Consider the following 22,878-nt stretch of genomic DNA (forward strand, 5'->3'; position numbering starts at 1 on the left):
ATTTTGGTGGAATAATATCAGAAACCGTATTTTAAAGGGTGCAGAAGACAGTGAAAAGAGAGAGTGGTGACACTTATTGTAGATGGTCTTTTCAGGGAGTTTAACCACAAAGGGCAGAATAAATAGAAGACAAAAGTAGGGATGAAAGATCAAGTGAAGATTTTTTGAGGATGTGAGAGTCATGGACATGTTTGTGGGTAGTAGGGAAAGAGTCAAGAGACAGGGAAATATTGGAAAAAAAGTAATAAAGGTGGACAAGATGTTGGATTAAGAGTCAGCATTTTTGGCCAGCTCATCCAAAACACTTCTGCTACAACAAGCTAGAAGACACACTATATAGAATTCTGATCAAGAAAGCCAAGAAAAAGTCACAGGGAGGAAATTTTCCAGTCTAGCACAGCTTAGGAAGATAGAGAGGTTTGCTGACACTGGGTAAGGGAATGGCCAGGAGAGGCAACTTGTGTGGGAAACATTCTAGTGCCCAGGGATGAGAAGGGGCATAAGACTGAATATCAGGATTGGAAGTACCGGAGCAGAAAGAGACTCCTGGACCAATACTGAGAACAGGAACAGATTGTAGTTGGCAGTCCTTTCGCCTACTGCAAAGTTCCAGACCACCGTTTTAGGGAGGAGACAAAAAATAAAGGCCATGAGCAAGAAAGGCCCAGTTATATACAGAGCAAGGAAAAAGTTTATAAAAAACTTATCTAGTAGCTCTGAGCCCAAGAGTAAAAGGGGTAGGGACTCATTTCTAACCTTTAGCCCTGCACATTGACCACTTCAAGAAATCAGCACCAAAGAGGAGTCAAGCAGTTCAGTCAATCTGAACCTGCAGAGCCTCTTAAGTGGTTACACTAACTGAGTTCAGCAGCAGTTTATTGATCCTCAATCATAAACAAGCCAGAAAACAAAACCTGGGCAAGGGACATGCCTCAGACGATGAAGGCAGTGAGAAAACTTTTCCCTAGATCATACCACCCTGGAAGCAACCAAAACTTGAAGTTGTGCTGTGAAATCAGAAGGATATAAAAAGACAAATGGTCAGATCAGACATCCCCTCTAGAAGTGAGCAGAGCTCAATGCTCATAAAAAGTCCAAAGTCATGAAGTAGGTCAATCAATGAGCAGATGAAAAAGTCCCAACCATAAAGAGCTACTACAATGACAGAGAAGTTCAAAACACAGAAGACAATGATTTGAAAACACATACAAGCAAAGTCTTAAAGAAAGATGCATATTTTATATAAGCCCAACAAGAATTTCTAGAATAATTTTTAAAAGAGATTTAAAAAAAAGAACAAAATACAATTTTAAAAAATAGATAAGACCAGTGGAGGAAAATGGGAAAATAAATTGAGAGCTATTTAAGAAAGGTATGAAAAGAGAATTATCAGTTTCATAAAAATATAAAACCTTACTGAAGAAAGTTACACCTTAAAAATTAGAATTAGCCAAACAGAAGCTAATGACTCCATGAGACATGCAAAGGAATAGGAATACTTGAGTAGCTAGAGGGGTGAGCTTTGGTAAGGGGTAAGGCCTTCCCATCACGTGAGATAGCAGTGAAGAAGGAGATAGTGGCAGAAGTTATATGAGATGAGGAAGAGGAGATAAGAAGCTCACAGCTAATGGCCTCAATTTTTTCAATTGCCCTATACTATTTTCTACAACAGAAGTAGGAAACCAAGCATGCAGTGGTTGTAATGTAATCAATATTAACTCTGTCTTCTTTGGGAAAGAGGTTATATGTCTGTATAATCCTGAGCTAAAAAGTACAACATAGGTGTTCATCCTAAACTAGAGGAGAGTTTAAATGACTACAATTTATTTTAAGTTAAAAAAAATTCAAAGCGTGACTATGATAACTATACTATTGGTAATGAGACTATTTTTCCATTAATTGTTCACTAACCCTTGCCCACATTGGCCTTCTAACTTTTTCCAAATCATGCTATGGATGGCCTATGTGCATGAGTTGTGGGTCTGTATGTTTGGAGAGTTAGCAAGTTGGGTAACCATACCCACACTGATTCTTCACACCAAAACTTAGTAATTAGCATTGGTATGCATAGAGTGTGAGCCAGTTGTGCCCGGAGGAACATTGCCAACGGTCTCTTCCCTTTCTCCTCAGTTACACCTAGTCTATGCTCTTTGCATGCTGATGATATTAACACTATGGGGGATTTATTTTTCCTAGCTATTTTTGCCTCAGTGAACAAGGGACATGTTCTGGGGAGCCAGCCAGTCTTGTTCACACTCACTGCATTCGAAAGTTATCTAGCCTGTCAATGGGCTTCTTTCTAGCTATTTGTATTTTTTTAAATTAATAAGCTATTTGAATATGATATTCTAAAATAATCAACGATGAAATACTTTGATAGTAACAGGCTTAGAATTTGATTTCATTTGTATGGGTGGTTGGTTGGTGTATTGGGGATCATTGAAGAGTTTGGCTTTTGTTTCCTTTAATTAATTCAGTGTATTTCATTGAGTCTTACTAGGTGCTAAGCCCCAGGCCCACACCCCTGTTAGGTGCTAAACCAATGTGGGTGTGGATTGGTAACTAAGGTGGGGCCCAAGGTGGGGCTAACTAAGGGAGGCCTGATTAGATCTTTGCTTCCAAGTTTGACCCAAACCCCTAATTACTAGGTGCTAAGCCTATGTGGGTGTGAAACTCCCAGGATCCTAAGGGGAGGTGCTAACCCCAGAGCCAATCATAGCAGCCCAAGTTCTGGTCATTCAGATGACGTTTGATGATGGCTGAAACGGTATGAAAAGAGAAGACAGAGCTATTTGCTCGGGGCGCTTTCTCTTGGTGGTGTGCTGCTGCAGAGACTCTGGGCTACTGTAGCTAAGAGCCCTCCAGCTTATAACCTGGATGTTGGGACTTTGTTAAACTCTGGTAACTGTATTGGGATTTGAATCAGACAAGGTCTTTCTGTCAATGTGTGTAATTTGTTTGTGTTTTGCTCTGAAGTTCAGGGTGCTGGTTTTTTCTCCTGAACTAAGTGAATGGTATTTGTATGCCAGATTAAAGTAAGCTTGTTAACCCCTTAACGTTGCTTTCCTTAGTAAAGCAGATCACAAGAACCTGGGCTTTTGCAGCGTGCTGGTAGCGTGCTTGTTGTTGGGCTTGTGTTGGTCTTTCATCCCCACAACATCTGCTAGCTGAATTGTTGAAACAGTTGGTTGTTGTCCTTCATTTTCAAAGAGGAGAAAAATGACATCACTATGTTGGAATCAAGGTACAGTGTGTCTGACTGACCAATTAGACCAATACAAACTTGGAAGGCTCTCCCAGAGGTTGGGCATAAATAGTCCACATGATATAGTCCATGTGTTTGAGGAACTCCTAGATAAGGAAACTTCTTGACCAATGCAGTTAGAACCTTTTCTGCAGCTTTGTTTTAAAAAATTATGTAGAACATGGAGAGCTTGAGTGACTTCTCCATGATCATATAGCCAGTATATATTAAAGGTGGGTCTTAAAGCCAGATCTCCTGGACTTCAAGACTGACTCTTTAGTCTTTTTGCCTTAAACACATTCATTGGGAACCTCTAAAATGAAATAAGCTTCATGAGATTTCCATAAACAGTGGTTCAAGAATGACCATTCTACAAACCTCATCAATGAAAATAATACCCACAAATACATATTTCCTTCTCTCTACAGTTGCCTTTCGTCTGAAGATCTTGTTATGGAATAGGAGAAAAATAGGCTGAAAGGTTCTGGGTTGAATAAAAAGCTGGCATCTACTTTTTTATTTTGTGCCTTATCACATCATTATCAAAAGTATTTCTTAAATTGCTTATATTGTAATGGACTAGACAGTATCCAGGGAACTATTCAGCTCTATTCCAGGCTCTAAAGGAATTCAAAATTTAGGATAATTCAAAATTTAAGGATAACATATGGTGGTCAACTGTGACTCTGTGGTCCTTACGTGGGCTATCCCCCCATTTCCTTTCAAGAAGGGTGAGGCAGGTAAGGATTATTCTATTCTTTCTAGAAAAAGCTCCTTTTCTGTTGTAAGTGCTATCTGGTTCATTAAATCCAAGTACAGAGCTAATGAGCTGAAACTAATTGGGAAGATAACCAAACCCTCCAGATCTTGGCTAAAATCCATGATCAATTCCATGCAGCATTTTTTTCTATAAATTCCCCAAAGAATTCTAAAGGATTCAGCTTATTGACATTTTAATTAGATAGCTTAATTAGAAAGAAATGTGAAATTAAAATGTCCTTAGCTTTCAATTAAACTTGATAAAACTATTTTCCTAGAGAATTATATAACATATAAAGTAAATGTTTTCATACAAATCTTAAAAATTAAGCTAAGCAATCCCGTCGTGATTTCCTATAAATGTTATTTAGGATTAAATTACTACTAACCTATACTTTTAATATTAGGAAAATAATTCCTTGAAAATGAAACTTTATTTTTGCCCTTCCTGCATAATGACATTTATGTTATTTTCATTTAATAAATGTTTTGCTCCATATTTAAAATTAAAGTAATAAGAATATTCCTCAGTGTATTTAGGCTATCAAGACTATGTTTTAGTACCACACATGTATTCCTTGCCATTTTTGTTAAGAGGATTTGAATTGATCTATACTGTGGAGCAGGTCATATTTTTAAGTAGGCAGGGAGGCAACAGGTAACAATCATTTGTTAAGCACTTCCTAAGTTCTTGCTGGGGATACAAATGAAATGAAATAAAATAAAATAAAGACAGTGCTTGCCCTCAAAAGCTTGCATCTTGATGGGCAAGACATATAGGGGTAGTATGGGGGAAGGTACTAGTTTGGGGGGCATTATATGGAAGTCCAGAAAATCAGAAATAGAGCCAGGAAGAGAATGTAGGCTGGATATCCTCAAACACTCTTCAAAATAGTGGTCCTAGGAGAAACGTACCAATGAGAGAAAGGGGCTGGCATAATAAAGGGTTGTTCTAGGATGAGATCAAAGCAGTAGAGACAGGGGAATGGAAGCCCAGGGAGTCAGAAGTAGAGTTGGGAAAGTATACATGGGCTGGGAAAACTCACTCTGGGAGAAAGCAGAAGTAAAGAAAGCAAGCTTGGCTAAGAGTGGAGTGATAGAATCAGGTAGGAGAAAAGTATATAAATATAATTATTTATCTTGCCTACAGATGTGCTCTTCTCCATGTTGGCTGTTATAGGTGATAATGAAGAAATATAAAATATAGAGTCTCTGCCCTCAAGGAGATTAGGGAGACAAAACAAACATATATGAAACAAAAGCAAAAAACATATAATTAAGTGTTTAGTTACGTGTTACAGAACAAGTGGTGAGGAAGTTTAAAAGAGACTGCTCAGTTATGGATAACATAGTCAGAGAGGTTTCCTAATTGATGTACGATGTAGGCCATGAAAAATATGTAGGGTTGGGTAGATGGAGGCAAGAGGGTGGGGTATTCTAATGCCAGTTCCCAAAAACAACATTGATCTTTCTCAATTCAACAAATGTAGAATTTTTCCCTCTAAATATATAAATTGGAATAAATATTTCAGTTGGAATTAATATCCAGTTCAGCTAGTTCCTCATTGTGGGGATCATTATCATGCCAAATGCACCCTTAACAAATAGAAATTCTCAGTGCAAAATAATTGCATAGATATAAAATGAATTACAACTCAAATAGGGTAGAGCTGAGGCCTATTATCCATGTTTCTGGGTATTCAGCAAAGCTAAACTGAACTTCCCACTGACCCCCGTTTCCCTCCTCACATATGCTCACTGCACTTCAAGGTTCTTATTTGCTTTTATTACACACCACTTTGTATTTTATTTATTTGTGTACATGCCTTAAGCACCATATTAGATTCCAAGCTCTTTGAGATATCTATCCTATTTTATCTTCATATTTTAAGACCTGGCATAGTGCTTTTCACTTAGCAGGTGTTTAATAAATCCATTTTAAATTGTTGTGTTGGATTGAAATGACTAGAGAGAGAGAGACATTTCATGGAGAATCTAGCTCTAAGGGATCAATCAATTACTAACTTTTTATAATGATTGGAAATACCAATTGAAATTATGTATGTGAAGTTTGTTGTAATATAGAAAGAGATCTGCAAATCTAAGAAAGTATCATCATCATTATATCCATCTTTATGCTATATGTTCTGGAAGTGCTTTCCACTAGCCTGCTTTTTCCCCCTTTTTTTTCAGATAAGGCAGTTGAAAAGAAAATTTGTGGGAGGAAATGAAGAAGTGAGACAGGCCAGGGTTTTTTTATTTTCCCCCTAAAAAATAGATTTCAACAAAATCAAAGGAGTTAAGAACCAGCTGCCTGGCAAATGTGATACAATTGATTTTCTGAAAACATAAAAGGAAGATGAACATTTATATACAGAGAGAACAATATTCCTGTACCTTCACTCAAGCCCTAATCCTAGACCTCCTCAGGATAAAAGTGATCCTAATTTCTGGAATAGAGCTTCAATTCTGCTAAGTCCTACTAAACTAAAAAAATGTTTTTAGTGTGGGGCCAGTAACAGTTGTTGTGTTTATCATATGAGTGATTTTTCTCATGGTGATCAATTTTTCAGCGAAAGAAACTAATGAAGATCATCTCCTGAAGGGCTGTTATCAGTATTAGTGGAAGGAGTATCCACCCAAACAAAATCATAAATCCTCGAAGTATGTGAGTGCACCCTATAAGAAAGCAGAGTACAGTGGTGTAATGGAGAGAAATTGAACTTGGTGACTGGAGACTTGGGTTTGATTGCTGGCTCTGGAACTTTCTATGTGATACTGAGCAAGTCCCTTCTTGTGGCTGTTTAGTCATTTTCAGTCATGTTCAATTCTTCATGAACCCTTTTTTGGGGGCGAGAATTTGAAACTCAAAGTTCTAAAAACAAATGTTAAAAAATGTTTTTACATGCAACTGGGAAATAAGATATACAGGCAATAGGGTATAGAAATCTATCTTGCCGTACAAGAAAGTAAGGGGAAAGGCGATAAGGGGGGAGGGAGTGGGGTGATAGAAGGCAGGGCAGACTGGGGAAAGGGGCAATCAGTATACATTTACAAAGATACTAGTTTGCCGTTTTCTTTCTCCAGTTCATTTTACAGATGAAGAAGCTAAGGCAAACAGAGTTAAGTGACTTGCCCAGGATCATGTGGCTAGTAATTATCTGAGGCCAGATTTGAGCTCAGGAAGATGAGTCTTCCTGACTCCAGACTTCACATTTTTCACTGTGCACTTGGCTGCGCTAAGTTAGATATACTTATATACGGTGATGGGATTCAAATGAATTAACAACTGGTTCTCCAAGGAACCAAGCCGAGGTACTGACCCCACCACTGATGTGGAGGGCACAGGCCTTGGTCCCACTAACAACCAGTTAGCAAAACTCAACCTAAAATTAGGTACCAGTTCTACTGAACCAGTGTGAACTGGCTGAATCCCACCACTGCTTACATATAATTCTCTCCCTTGGCAATTTAGTCCAATTCCATTGCTTTGAATATTAAATCTGTACCAATGCCTGACAATTCTGGGAAAGTCAGTTCTACTTACCTTTAGAATTCCTTTCCTAGGATTGAGCTGTCTTGACTGGTCAAACTCATTTTATTAAGTGCTTAATAAAGGTTTTTTCATTGACTGATTGCTCAGACCCCAATTTTAGCTCTCATTCTATCACCTTGTACTAACCCTTCTTTCTTCTTTGTCCCACATAGCTCCCCTTTCCAGTTCATCTATCAAGGACACAGTTTCCAAAATAATATTCTGAATGTACTGGCCTGTTTATGTAATCTGCCTGCTCCAAAGCCTTCAGTAGTTTCCTGTTAACTAAAATATAAATTCTTTAGTCTTCCACAGTCTGACTCTATCTCCCTTTTCAATGTTATTTCAAATTTCTCCCTTTCATGCAATGTATGTTCTAACTGAATTGTACTAGTTGATTGAATTCCTTGATCAGGTTCTACTTTTACCTATTTCCATCCATTTCAGTAACTTTCCTATGCCTAGATTATTCTCTCTACATTTCCACCTGTTGAAATCCTTCTTTTTCATTTAGGCTAAATTCAGGTGTCACTTCTTCATGAAGTCTTCTGTGTCCTCCACCCACCTCTGAGGCAAGGAAACCTTCTTTGTTATAGTTTAAAATACAACTCAGAAAAAAGTTTTCTTCTATACCTTATTAGCTGTCATGGCAGGGAGAAAAACCATTGACTTTTTTTTTGACCTTGTACAACACCTTGAATAAGAGAGGCCAAAATACAGGGATTAGATGTGACTGCCTATTTAATATTGAAATGAAGTTTATTCCCAAGTGGAGTTTCTCATGTTATAAAGTAAAATATCCAGTCCCCTTCTCTTGATACCACCCCAATTGCCCCTACCTTTGAACCTTTTTTTCTGCTTCAGATAGTTGTATCCATCTCTAATAATTTTGTATACACAAAGTCAATACTTAAGGTCATTGGGGCAGGAATTATTGGGAATAACTAGATGGTACTACCAGCCTGGGAACAACAAAGGTGACAGGGGGGAAAAACAAAGGGTAAAGATCATGGGGACAGGCTAATGTATCCATTCTGAAGTTCTTTATTGTTAGTCTTGATGGAGTTAGGGCTGCAGAAATGAAATGCTCAGTTCCAAGTCTGGATATGCAAGAAGGCTGTTAGATGAGGGAGAAAGTGATGGCAGATATCCCAGTAAAGACATTCTTTTGTAGTGTGATGGCTGGATCTATGACAGATGTTCTGATGATGGATAGGAATGCTGGGGTGAAACAGGGCTGGGGATAGACTCCTTCAGTGAGGTTGAAGGTTATTTTTCTCACTTATGGGCCCAGTCTTCTGGCTGGAAATTGCAACAGTGTACCAAGTGATTGGGGCAGAATCTCTGATACCTGTTGGTAAGAACCAAATATATTACTCATTAGCACCTCATCATAGTTAACGAGGTCTTATCTATACAATGGTGTGGGGTTCCTTAAGAATGTCTTGTGATATTAGGTTTGCATTTCTATTTGCAATATTCTCAATGTATGAAATGTATATCAAAATTGTAGGGTAATCATCAGGCTATTTAATCCATGCTTAGATGACTTCACAACCCACTCCTAACAAAGCTTATATATTTAAGTGTTTTTTCATCCTATTTGCAGGTTTCTTATAGTATCTAATATTGTCATAGCTCCCCTCACGTTGTACCTTCTATTAAGGTTAAGTACACTATTAAGTGTACCCTATGTCCCAATTAAGTGGAAGAGTTTCTTAAGATTAGGGATTATGGTAATAATTTATTTCTGTACACACAACACTAAATGCAAATATGTGTACACACATCCACATGCACACGTATATAGCTTAGTATAATGTAAACTGCTCAAGTCAGGGACTTTCACTTTAATTGTTGTATCCTCAGTGTTTCGGACAGTTACTGGCTCATAGCAAGTACATAATAAACACTTGTTATTGTTGATTACTTTTCATTGAATTGTATTTTTCCAATTAGCAATCATATATTTTTTCTCTCTCCCTTGCTATTGTTTTTTGAGTTGAATTGTACTGTGGAAAACAGTGCTAAAGCCATGTTGTAATGTCTTTTTACTTTCCCTACTTCAGTGCCTCAAACATTCATTATTTCGTAGGTTTGGAAGCTTCCTTTACTCATATAGATTGTAACTTCTACGTTCTTATGATGGTCTTCAGGGCTTGTTATGACTTTTCAACCATCCTAATGATGTGTTTCTCTAAACTTAGGAAATTTGGTCATCAGACAACAGATATATCTTCCATAACCCAGAGCCTTGCAAGTCTTTGATCATATCAATGATAGTATTTACAAGCTCCCTTAGCATAGATTTGTAGAACACAGGGTCTCTTCCACGCCATGCCTTCGTGAGACAATGAAATAGAGGTCTGATGGTCCATGGGATCATGATTACTCAATGTCTTCAAAGTACGCAAAGAAGGTGACCTTTCCAAACCTTGGATTTGGTACTCTTTAGACTATCCAAAACCAGAACCATAACTACAGCAGAGAAATTAGGGCCTGAAATTTAGAGGGCATTGATCAAACTTAGTCTTTCACTCGAACAAAAAGCAATTGAGCTTAAAGACAGTAGCATAGACACAGTTCAACTTACTTAGCAAGAAAAATCTGTTGGAAAGTTACTGAATGATTCTTCTCCATCCCACACCACCAAGGCAGATAAACCCCATATGAACTTCTCCCTAGTGTGAACTTGTCCTGCTTCCCATCCCAAAAAGTAGCTACAAAAAGCATCCCAATGTCTCCCCTCTCTCAAGTGAATTTGTGTTAAAAATTGATTGGTGGGCTAGTTATAGCTCTAAGAGTACTAACTCATTGCAGAGAAGAAGTCTGGTAACTTTTGGTCTCTTGCATGGCTTGCAAAAGAGGGGAAAATTAAGTTCATCTTAAATTGGAAATGGCTTTTTTTCTCTTTAGTAATGGGCAGGAGCAGAATCAGCCAGAAAATCATCCTTATTTTGTCCTTGGCAGCTGTGCTCTGGTGTGTTCCAGCTGCCCAACCTTCTAAGATTACTCAGCTCTCTTATACTCATGACACCATCATATGAACCCTGGGCTCTACAGTGTCCCACTTTGTCCCCTTACCTACCTAACATATTTTTATTGATTCTTGAGAAAAAAAATATATATGTAACATAGGTCTATGACTTCCTATTAATATAGACATTCACTTTATTTCCAAACATTAAACAAATATTTAGTATCTGATTTTTCTCTCTAATATTAAATTGTTATTTTTAGAGCTTTGAGTATCCTTGGGTGAAGGGGACTTGTAAAGGGGCCAATAGGTGTATTTCCTTTGCAGGATTTGGGGGATATAGTTGAAATTCTTCATCAAGAGAGAGCATTCCTCTGTATAGCAACCACTATTCTGGCAAATATCTGCCATTCCACACTGCATGGTACAGCTTCCCCTAGGTTTCTGCCCCTTTGGTCCCTTTTTCCTAAGGGCTTGCCATTCCCCCAAACCCGGCAGGGCAAGGAAACGAACTTTGAGGGAGAGGCCTGATTGCACTGACCTTTCTCTTTCTGTCTCCCCCTTGCTCTCATTCTTTATACCCTCTACTCAATTGTTTTTTGCCTCAGGTGAAAGAAATCCTATTTATAGCTCTATAGCTTTTCAAGGTGTTGAGAAGCAAATGAGTCAGTGGGAAAGGTAGATGAAAAAAAAATTGTTTTCAGGTTCTATCCATAATATTCTACTATAGTGCTACTGTAAATTCAAGGACAATAACCAGCTGTATCACCAACTCCAGCTATGTCCCCAGAGAAGTCTTTTTTACCTGTCCCTGTCACAGGTGATTCCTCCTGTCATTAACACTAGTGACTTACTATCAAAATATAATAACAATAATAATATTGAGCTTGTATTGGGTTTTACTGCTTAAATCTGACTTCATATACATAACCTGGACTTTGCAGTGGAGTTTAAAGTGTAGCTTTGAAAGGAAAATGCTGTTTGCCTTTTTAGTAGTTAAGGAAATCAAATTTTCTAGTACATCTGTTGCTTACTTTCAAAACAGAATCATTGTCTAAAACAGAGTAGAAATGAGAGATAAAGAAAAAAATCACTTTGTTTTGGCATTTTTTTTTCCATCAAGCTGAAGCTCTTCTCAGATAGTAACTAGAGGACTCTGTGGAATGAATTGGGTTTTTTTCTGGCCACTAGCAGGCAGTTTGGTGCATTTCTGCAATCACTTGGACGGATCCTTTATTGTATTTTCCAAAGCACATGGCTTGCTGAATAATGGGACACTGTTAAAAATGAGGCTATAATCAGCACTGCTTCATTGCAGAGTAGATTCAGGGATTGGGAGAGTTGTTATTGCCGGATGACTGGAATGTTTCTGTATGTACTTTAATGGTGTTTTGTCCCCCTATGCTAACCACAGTCTTTCTTCAGTTTGGTAGATGTCTTGGATTATTTCTGTGACAGATAATTATATGATCCTATTGGTCTATCTGGTGAGGACCCTCTCTCATAATTGAACTAGTCCTCAGCCAATATTCAATCCATCATTGATTGATTAAAATACTTTAAAGGAAAATATGGTTTTCAAATGATTCCCTACGTGGACAGTGTTGGGGTGTGCCTGATGTTGCCACTCAGCTTGTGTTCAATGTTGGGTCAGAATGAATCAGTCTTAAAGCATTGAACACTTAAGAAAAGAAAGTTTATTTAGCCCTAACATAGCAAGGATACACACGCACACACACACACACACACACACACACACACACACGTGTGTGTGTGTGTGTGTGTGTGTGTGTGTGTGTAGGCAACAAGGATATACTAGCACTGGCCTTTCATAAATATTGCCCATTCTCTTCACAAGGAAAAAAAATCTGTTTAGAAGGGCAAGGGGTTTTGACAAATATCCATCAAGTCAGAAGAGCTCCAACCCAATGTAGGTAGGATCTTTGTTGTTAGGTAAGTCACATCAACACAGCCAGAAGTCAACAGGAAGTGGCTCAAGAATGGCCCAGCTTGAGCTTTGCCCACCTCTGTCGGACTGAATCCTGGTTTTGTTGCCTTTTCCTAACTCTGTTGCAGAAATGGGAGGGAGGAGCTGTGGCAGATGTTCTTTCTATTACAGAGAGATACAACATTCTTCTGATTATAGCGGAATACTCTTGTGAATAAGGAGAAAAGGAGTTTCAGAAACTGTGGATTCAACAACTACATTATGTCTAAAATTAAACTCCTCTCCAAACCAGTACTACCTGTAGCAACATTTGCATTTTTTCATTTCTTTCCTCAACTTCACCATTCTACTGCTTTAAGGTAGTTCTTAATCTTTCTCTTTCACTTGTAGACAATCAGCTGCCACATCTGATTTATTTTTCCATTACAATGTCTTTAGGGTTTGTCCCTCTCCACATCCACCACTACACCATAGGACCTCAACCCACCTCTCCTGGTAGCATCTTAACTGCTCTCCCAGACTCCACTCTCTTTTTCCACCCTCAATCCATTCTGTACTCAGCTACCATGTTAATATTCCTGAACTACTGTTTTTGTTCTACTATTCCCTTTTAAAGAACAATGGATTTCCATTCTTAATCACAGTTACATAACACCACTCTCTCCTTATTTTCCACTATTTCTCAATATGAATTCTTAATCTCCCCAGTCCCATGTCATGCTTATTTCTGTCTTTTTGTAAAAGTTCAGCACACACAGACTCTCATAATATTTACAATCCATGCCTTAGTATTTGGTTTTGTCTAATATCTTTGACCAGAGCAAAATCTCCGGGAAGACAGTTACTGTATCCTCTACTTTTCTCCTATTCTCCCCTCTTTCCCTACCGGGATCTAGTACAATGATGTAGATACTTACCCTCAACTTTTTCCCATCTCTCTGACCAGATCTATTAGTTTGACAATACCTCTCACCTGTGCTATTGCTACAGGCCCTTATCTGGACTACCTGTCATTTTCCAAAAGTACCAGTCTGATTATCTCACTCCCTGAATCAAAAACTTTCCAAAGTCTCTCTTGTCTCAAGCATAAAATATAAACTTTTCAGACTGGCATTTAAAGCCCTTCATAATGTGCTTCCAGCCTGCTACTTTTCTAGGCTTATCTCACTTTCCTTCATGCACCTTTAGCTCATGGGCTACCAGCCATAGGAAACCTTTATGGATTCTCCCTAGTTGTCAATGCCCTTTGCTTCCTCAAATTTTCATTCAAACTCATCAGTTTATATGTTGTCTTCTCCTTATATAAAGTAAATTCTTTTAAGGCAGGAGCTGTTTTGTTTTGTTTTTAGTTGCTTTGGTTCTTCCCCTCCCCCTTCCTCAATAGTACCTAGTATAATGCCTTTCCCGTAATAGGAATTTAATAAATTATTATTAGATTTAGTAGAAGACCTTTAGTAAAATATTTGTTACTTGATAATCACAGTGATGGAAATTCATAAAAGCTGAAGCCATGTGCCTTTTCTTCTCATGTATAACTCTGATTTATACAACCAGGTGATTTTCCAGAAGGGCCCCAGAAACCAACTTCACAGGTGAATACAAATAGATGAAAATCTCATCCGATTCCTATATTCTTCAATGGTTATCACTACCGTGAAGGGAAATCCTGATACTTGCATCACTTCATTAACTATCTCTGCCCAACACATCCCTCATCTTTACTCTAAAGCAAACCCTGCTGTGCTTGCATTTTAAAAAGCTTACACCAAGCTCCATTTTGCCAGGTCATTAAATATTATTGCTGGTTGCCTAGGAAAAAAAAAGATCCAGGATTCCAGATTGATCACGTTTCAGTCCTATTGATTTCATTCATCCATTTTGGGCACCCAACACAAAAGACTCATGGCATTATTTTTTTTTAGTTAACAAATATTTGCCAAAAAAAATTTAATGAAAGAAATTCTTATTTTCAGTGGAAATATTTTTTCCTTATGTTACTTAGAATTTTTTCTATTTTGTGAGTAAGACAGATACCAGGACTGTCCACAATCTCCTCATGTCTTTCTTCTTTCTGTCAGATCATAATTTAAAAAAAACCAATAAGATTCTATGCAGCCAAGGAGCATCAGATATCATCTCAAGACTAGAAAACGTTTTGTAAATGCACTAATTCCGATCTTTGTATCTAATACCCGTTATGACAGCTTTTACTGAGTGCTTACACTATTTACTTAGGGAGGGAATGGTCACTAACATGACAAGAAGATAAATGAACCCAGTGGCTGGTAAAGTACATCATGGTGATAGCTTTCAGAGGGTGTACTACCTCCCTAACTACAGTCTAATTATCCCATTCTGGTGGAGTATGATTTAAAAAATGTCCCTTTCAAAGTGGAATGTTTATAGAGGTTGTGTTTTTGGAGCATCTGAGTCCTATATCAAACTTCCAATTTGGGGTTATTTTGCATTTGATGGTGTTGATGCAGCTTGAAATTCTATCTGGGAGTTTGACATAAGAGTCCTAATTAGGGAAAGGCATAATTTTATGGCAGTAGCAATAAAAGGTTTAGGTGTGGATTAAATGGCTACTTATTAAGACGCATTCTGGTAATGTTGCAGTCCTCTGATGGTCTCTGTGGCAGAGTTCCCAGATAATTACTTCACCTGCTGGCTGATCCTCCACTGTGCCAGTATGCACAGTGAAAATACAGGATAGGGAGGGGGAAAAATTAGGATTGACTTAGTAAAAAACTTTCTGATGCTGCCTTTGGTTAAACGTTGATGCAATCACTATTCCAATTATGGTAATAACTAGAAACACCATTTCTAGGGAGAAAGGAAAATTGTATAGAGATAATTACTGTAGCTTACTTAGCTGATTTCTTTTCTAAGAGAGGAAATAATATTGTTACCTATTTTAAGGACTTCTCTCTCCTTTATTCCAAAACAGTACCACTGTATCATGGGATGGCTATATCCTAATAAACAGCCTCTTCCATGGAGGTGGGAGAGATGGGAAATAAAACATTAAGAAGGCCCTGAGTTCCAGAAGTGAAGGCCGACAGAGAAAAACAATAAAGGTTCATGTGTCTCCCCATGCTTTATTTCATGCCTGGTTTTCCCTGAAAGGAAAATTAAGAAAAATTCTCGTACAAGGAGACTGAGTATGCTATTCCAGGCTTAGCAGAAAGATTGAAACACTGAACAAATAAGACAGTAACCGTTTGTTCGTTTTTTCCAGCATTTTATCTTGGATAGGTTGCTGATAAAAATAGTAGTGATAATAAGAAAATATCAAAAATTACTCTTTGTGTTTCTATTACGCTAAATTTCAGTCTTACAAAATGATTTCTTCACGGCACTCCTGGGAAGTTGGTCATACAAGTATAATTATAGCCATCTAAAAGATGATATAATTAAGAGGCTAGAGAGGTTGTGATTTTTCATGGGACGTCCCGCTCACAGGAACCAGGATTAAAATCCGGGTCTTCTGATTCTTGGTATTGGCTCCATTGCAGCACCAAGTACAATGTTTTTAGAAATTAGCTGAAAAACATTAATTGGTAAAATAAAGGAATGACTCTACTGATGAAAAGATTATCTAGCACAATTTCTGATCAAAACAATCCTTGAAATTCCAGTTCATTGGAAGAGAGAGAACAGAAGGACTTAGGGAAAGAAATTTGTTGAAACTACTCCCTACATTAGTTTTCATTTTTCTTGCTTTCACTGAACATCTCAGCATCTGTGATGCTTCCCTTCCTATTTTTAGGAATTGATAGAGAGAAGAGCTAGTATAGTGTGACCTTATGGAGGCTAAAGGATCTGAGGTGATGGCAACATAGTGAATGCTAAAGGGTTCAAGGGTAATGGAAATTAAATGAAGAACCATTTGAAATGGTGACACAGAGCATTGGCGATGTTGAATAGTAATGTTTGTAAGTCTGTGGATGGAAGGGATACCAGTATACACGGGGAAAATACAATAGGGGAGGAGGTAAATTAGGGTTGACTTAGTAAAAAATTTTCTGATCTGCTTTTGGTTAAACACTCATGAAGTCACTATTCTAATTGTGGTAATAACTAGAAACACCATTTCTAAGGAGATAGGAAAATTGTATGGAGATAATTACTATAGCGTACTTAACTGATTTCTAAGATAGGAAATAATATTGTTACCTATTTTTAAGGGCTTCTCTCTCCTTTATTCCAAAATGGTAGCACTACATTATGGGGTGGCTATATCCTAATAAGCAGCCTCTTCCTTGGAGGTGAGAGAGATGGAAAAAAAAAACATTAAGAAGGCCCTGAGTTCCTGAAGCAAGGAAAGGCTAGGAAGACAGAAACAAAGTAATAAAGATGCGTGAGACTCCATATACTTTATTTCAATAGAATGATGAGAGCTAAAGAAAGATTATAAGGAATTGAGTAATTGGGGTAAAAATGATGGCATGTTACTATTTCACTATAATTGGTGAAAGGAAGGAAAGAAGATAGTAGATAAAATTTTTAGGATTTTGAGAAATACAGTAGGGTTTCTTGTGATTTGTTTCATATTACAGTGAAGGGTGGCTATTCCTGTTTGTAGGCAGAGGGGAAGGAGTCATCTGAAGGTTAGAAACTGAATACACCAAAGAGAAAAAGAGATAAATCAATGAATAAATGTTTGAAAAAAGCATTTAATAGGTGCCTACTACATACTTGACATAACGTTATGTTGTACTGGAGATACTAAAAAATGTGTAAAATCCTTGTCCTCAAGAATTCTACCGTATATTAGGAGAGCTGATACACACATAGAGGAGTGGTGAACAGGAAAGGAAATTTTGGTCTATAACTTGCCAGCATGTCCCCAAAATCTTATAGTGTAGTTTTAATCTTTAATAACTTCAGAGCTATAAATGCTACAAACTTACAAAAACATTCGAAAAGTTAATTAGTTAGGTTTTTTTAATATTGATAAGTTCCTTATTAAAATTCAATCTAACCACCACCTTCTGCTTTACAACATCCGAGTTGATTTTTAAACTTTATAAAAATTTTTATTGGCTGCTGCTCAGTGACTCAAAGAATTAGATTCATAGTCCTAGACTTAAGATTATTCATAGAATGAGGTTTTGATGTGACCCCACATGAGAAACTCTAATAGAGATGAATCAGGTAACTGAATTGGCCAAGCAAGAAGGATCCACCATTCTGAGAATCATCCAGAAACTGTCATACATGTATTGCTTGACAGAGTGCTCCATTTTTTAAAAAAATTAAAATTTACTATTAAAAATTAAATAAGTATAAGGAATTGAAACCATTAAACTTTCAAATGAATTCTTAAAGTTTGCAATGTTTATTCTTCTGAAGGTATTAAAGCTTAAAATTGCATCAAGGATTTGAACACCCCATATATACATGAATTTTTATTTCTATATGTGAACAAATGTGTCACACTTCCATTTCCATACTTCACTCCAGTCCCCAATGATAGTAACATATTTGAATAGTTCATCATCAGATAGTATTTTTCCATATTCTGAGGAGATTTACTGGAAGGTGAGCTATAAAGCCAGATTCAGTTCCTTTTCTCAATTACATTCAAATTTAAATTAAATAGATATTCCCCATCACAGCTTGCACAGACTACTTAATAATTACCAAAGGCATTGTCAAAGCTTCAGGAAAAGGGGTGTGGATCCAAAGACCATAAATGGCACTATGTTACAGAAAATATCATATGTGTGGAATCTCTCTACTTTCCTGACTGAAAATTTCATTACATACTTTTGTCTTTATCTTGCTCATCATTTATATACATGTGAATATGTACATATATCTATCTCTCATATACTCATTCCTTTCCCATTTGCAACACATACACATATGCATGCAACACCCCCCCACACACACACCAGTTGCATTATCTGCTTCATCTTCATATGTAAGAATGCAGCATAGCATTGAATTAACAGGTAGGAGATTAGGGTTATGGCATTGGATCTTCTACTCCCCAACTATATTACCTAAGACAAGTCACTTAGTGTCTCTGTGCTTCCCAGGTTCTAGAAAAACTACCTGCTTTGGGATCTTCATTTTCATCTAGAAAAATCTATTATTCTATATTGAACTCTGTCTGTCCATCTACCCAAAATGTTCTTTGTCCTGGCTTCCTTCAAGTCCTAGCAAAAAATCCTACTTTGTAGAGGAAGCCCTCCTCAATTCCTCTTAATTTTAGTGCCTTTTCTCTGTTTATTATTTCCTATTTATTTCTCATGTAGCTTGTTTATACACAGTTGTTTACATGTTGCCTTCACCCATTAGATAGTGAGCTCCTCAGAAACAGGGACTGTCTTTTGCTTTTCTTTGTATTCCTAGTGCTTTATTATTGACTAACTCATTGACATCTCCTCATTAGACGATACTGTCTGGCTACAGAAGTATAAGACATGGACTCTGCCATAAATGGACTTAGTTCTGCACCAATATTGTGAGGAAATGACAGTGTACCTGAGGAAGATGATGCCTTAAGATGGAGAAATTCTTCATGGAGCTGAATTTGAGATGTAAATTCACATACTAGAGTCTTGTTGCTGAAGTGGAAAACCTATCAGCAATGCCCATGGCCTTCAAGGTGCTTTCATGGTCTCTATGAGAAGACAGAAAAGATCAGTAAAGATATATGTTTCTTCTACAATGGGAAATAGAGCTCTTTCATGAGGATGAAACCCTCATGAATAAAAAGAAATGAAGACCTTTGGGGAGAGATGATTCTATGGACAAGATCTGGCAGGGGATCTCTCAGGAAGAAAGGGAAGCCCATGGAATTCTATGCTTAGCTTTCCTCTACACACTGGCAAAAACCACCCTCTCTTCTCCAATCCATCTTTCACATTGCAGTGAATCTTCCACATGCACTGTGTTCATCATGTTACTCCCTCAAACCCATTACCAACAGTCTCCTTAGTCTGGCATTTGAGGCCTTCCAACCTACCTTTTTAGACGTATCACAAATATTTTCTTCCTTTCACATATTGTATGCTCTGGTGAAATTATACTCATCATGGTCTTCCCTGCTTCTATGCATTTGTTTGTTCTGTCACCCATGACTGATGTGGCTACAATGGAAAAAATGTTGGCTTAGAGTCAGAAAACCAGGATTCGAATCCAAGTAACTTTCCCTTATTCAACCTGAGGTTCCTCATCCATTAAAGAAGGGGTCCTTTCCAGCTCTAGCTTTCTGATCCTATTGGAAAGCCCTGTGAGTCCATACTTTTCTAAGGGGCCTTAGTTCTGGGGGTACCAGGATTCTAAAGAAAGCTTTCAGCCTTTTTTTCCTTTATTTTATCTTTGATTCATTACTACAAGTCTTCCCTGCCATCCCAGAGTAGACCTTTGGGTACAATTTCTTGAATAAAAGTTAGGTTGGGCTCTCCTTAAAGACATTGACAGGGTCTATTATACTGTAGAAGGGTACTCAGTTAAAGTTAAAAAAAGAGGTGCTCATCTTCAAATGAAATGCATAAAACACAAAAGACACATAAGCACACCTTGACAGATACTTAATCCTTAATACAATCACCCTTCACTCCTATTATTCTTTCCCAGGAAATTGATATTAAGAACATCAAAACCTGAAACACTCTGTGGAACTGCTGAACAGCTTTTTCCTCCTCAGATTAGCTTTGAACTGGCAGAACAATTTATTCAAGGTCCATATTTGAGGCCAGGGTATCACTTGGGTTGAGCCTCCATAGAAGCAGTATAGTCACTATAGGGAGCAGTTCCTGAAGGACAACTGGCATAAATAAGGAACCCCGGAATCCTCGAAAATGCAAGGTAGCTCTCAGGTTCCAGATGCCCATTTCTCATGGTAACTCTTCTGTTGCATGTGCTTAAGGAAAACAATCCAAAGCAGTAGAGGCAGCCAGAGAATGTAGGTTTAGTCTCATGCGCTCATTGCCATGCGCAGGCAGTCGCCATTGCTGGCCACAGGAAGGGGCAAGAGGATTCCCTTCCCCATCTCATGGGCAGGCCAAGGGAGAGTCCCAAGCTACATGCTCAGAAGAGAGGAAGAGACTGAGAGTAGACTTTGTTTTCCCTCTAGTACCCACAGAGTAGGAGGTTCCTTCTCCTCAGTGCCCAATACTCTTTGACACTTTACCCTTTCACAGGCACATATTTCACTGGAGGTAGCTGTAATAGCAATTTAGATTTGAAGATCTTTCCCACCCATTAATAGGCCATGTGACCCGCTTAAGTCACAGAAAGCATAAGTCACATGGGGTGGGAGGGGCTTAGAGAGGAAAACGAAGTTGTGTCACAAAAAATGCTGAGACAGCAGTTATGACAGTTAATGACAGAGCCAACCTGTGATAGCTGTACTGTAAGTTTTAATTGTTTTGTGGGAAGGCCCCAGCAGGGGGCGGAGAGGTTGTGGGATGGCGAGGCCCCATGCTGTGATATTATGTATCAAATTCTTTGCCGCTGTGATGTATTGGTCAGATGGCTTATGGGATATGGTACTCTGGTGTCTGAATAAATGGTTTACTTCTACCTTCTACGTGGAGAGTCTCATACATTTTGTGATACAGAACCACATAGGCGTTTTGACACTTATCATCTATATTGTTATTATTGCCTCACTGATACAGTAGCCCAGTCATGGGGCCACCAGAAGAAACCAGCGTATGCTGCAATCCATGGCAAGTGCCCTAGCCGGAATAAATCATTACTTGCCCCTAACTACAAAGATTTTCTTCTTCCTTCAAGACCCATCTCAAACAGGCAGTTAGGGGGTGCAGTGGATATAGTGCAGGACCTAGAGAGGCAGGATGAATTGGGTTGAGATCTTGCCTCAGACACTCTCTAGCTGTGTAGCCTTGGCCAAGTCACTTACCTTCTCTGGTCCTCAATTTCTTTATCTGTAAAACGAGGATGATGATAATATACATCTCACAGGGTCGTTGTGAGGATGAAATGAGTTAACTTATGTAAACCACTTTGAAGACCTTAAAGCACTATGCGAATGCTAGCATTTTTAATATTGTCGTCATAGCTATTATTCAATCTCTTCCCCAAAGCCTTCCCTGATGCCTCCAGCTGGAAGTGATCTATTTATCCCTGAGAGGGCTTTTTCATGGGACTTTTTGTAGACATTGCCTTTGCATGAATTCTCTACATTATGATTATTTGTGTATGTGCATGGCTTATCTTCTCTACTTGACTATACCTTGACAGTATAGCTGTATTTTATTCATCCTTGTACAACCCTAGTATAGTGCTATGTGGTTATTCCCTCCAGTGGTTCTTGTGAGCCTCTCATCCATGTCTTTCCCTGTACCCACTGGGACTTTTTTTCCTATCCTAATGTGCTGGGAGTCCTCCACGAAGTCTCTTGGCATTTAATTGATATCAAATACTCAGGCCCTCACACTTGCTTTTGCCAGAATGCTGGCCTATCTTCTTATCCAGTCATATTCTACTTCTCCACAATTCTTTATTTGAAATGGGTTGTGGCCTGCTCATACAGACAAGGGATATCTTCGTTCACCTCTGGTCATTCCCACCTGGAAGTATTCCCAGCTGTGTTGTTCCATGGCTCATAATTATATAATATCATCTATTTTTTTTAAAGACAAACCTTTGTTCAGGGAGAAGCATGTGGTCATTAAGAGAACTGCACTTAATAGTTGTTGCTTTGCTTTTACTGTTAGTCTAATCTCATTACTATGGAGAGTTCTCAGCGAGGAAATTCCATTTACTAACTCAGATTGGCATTTTCTTGGCAACCTTTAACTCTCAGACAGTTGCTTGAGTCACTGAGAGGGTAAGTGACTTTTGCCTACTTTTTCCTGCTATGCAGAAGAGGTAAAACAGGCCCAGATCTTCCTAGTTTTGAGGCCAGCTTTCTATACACTATAACATGTTGCAAATAAACACATCATTTAATTAAATTCTCTAATTTCTTAGATTCTAAACTGTTCCCCATTCCAGAATGCAACAATACAACTTTTATCTTTTAATGCCTTGAGCAAATACAGCTTATTACATGCTCAGTAAATTACATGTGTGTCCACATATATATTCGCATATATATGTATATATATTTGTGTATATATGTGTGTGTATATATATATATATGTATAGATGTAATATACCTCTCTATCTATCTATCTATCTACAGAGAGAGAGCCAGAGACAAAGAAAGGGAAAGCTAGGTGGTATGATGGAGAGAGAGCTGTGCCTGGAGTCAGGAAAAACTGAGTTTAAATGTAGTCATAGACACTTACTAGGTATGTAATCCTGTGCAAGTTACTTAACCTCTATTTGCCTCAATTTCCTCACCTGCAAAATGGAGCCAATAAAATTACCTACCTTGAAAGATTGTTGTGAGGATCAAGTGTGATAATATTTGTAAAAGGTTC

The 22,878-nt window shown here is 38.0% G+C and overlaps 1 protein-coding gene across 1 annotated transcript in view; it reads left to right on the plus strand.

Moving 5' to 3' along the window:
- KCTD8 (potassium channel tetramerization domain containing 8) overlaps positions 1–22,878 on the plus strand; it is a 310,961-nt gene that overhangs the window by 267,664 nt on the left and 20,419 nt on the right. The gene's annotated exons all lie outside the window — the stretch shown is intronic.

This window comes from Trichosurus vulpecula, chromosome 6 (assembly GCF_011100635.1).
Source record: "Trichosurus vulpecula isolate mTriVul1 chromosome 6, mTriVul1.pri, whole genome shotgun sequence".
Classification (NCBI taxonomy): domain Eukaryota; kingdom Metazoa; phylum Chordata; class Mammalia; order Diprotodontia; family Phalangeridae; genus Trichosurus; species Trichosurus vulpecula.